This window comes from Limulus polyphemus, unplaced genomic scaffold, assembly GCF_000517525.1.
Source record: "Limulus polyphemus unplaced genomic scaffold, Limulus_polyphemus-2.1.2 Scaffold2415, whole genome shotgun sequence".
NCBI lineage: Eukaryota > Metazoa > Arthropoda > Merostomata > Xiphosura > Limulidae > Limulus > Limulus polyphemus.
The window spans coordinates 169,225-169,725 of record NW_013668025.1 but is presented as its reverse complement, the minus strand read 5'-3'; positions in this window follow the sequence as shown (position 1 = coordinate 169,725).

The following is a 501-nucleotide window of genomic DNA, read 5'->3' as shown; positions in this document are numbered from 1 at the left end:
AAAATAGAAAACCATGTCTTTTTTATGTAATATGTATTTATGATTAATGCAAAGATAAATACAAATTAGAAATAAAATCATACTTTTTAAGGACCAAAACCATTTGATGTTTGTTTAAGAACAATGAAAATAATCAAGTTATCTCCCCAGAATGTTCTAGTTTTGTTTTTACGATCATCTGCTCAAATCCTTATGATGTTATAAATATTCAATAACACTGGATAAATTATAGCTTTTCAACTTACGAAGCGACTGTTTCTAGTGTAACAAATAAGTTATACACTTATATAAGTTAAGTCTGACGATTTTTTTTTTGTATTGAAACATAGTTATTACAATTTTATTATCGAACATTCTGACGATATGATAGTACTTGAAACCCTGAAATAATCACCAAATCCCTGAGTTACTTTCTTCACAGAAACCTAGTGCAATAAAAGCTTCATTCTACAATCCAAATTGTAACGAATTTGTTGTTATATATTTATTTTAATATCAACG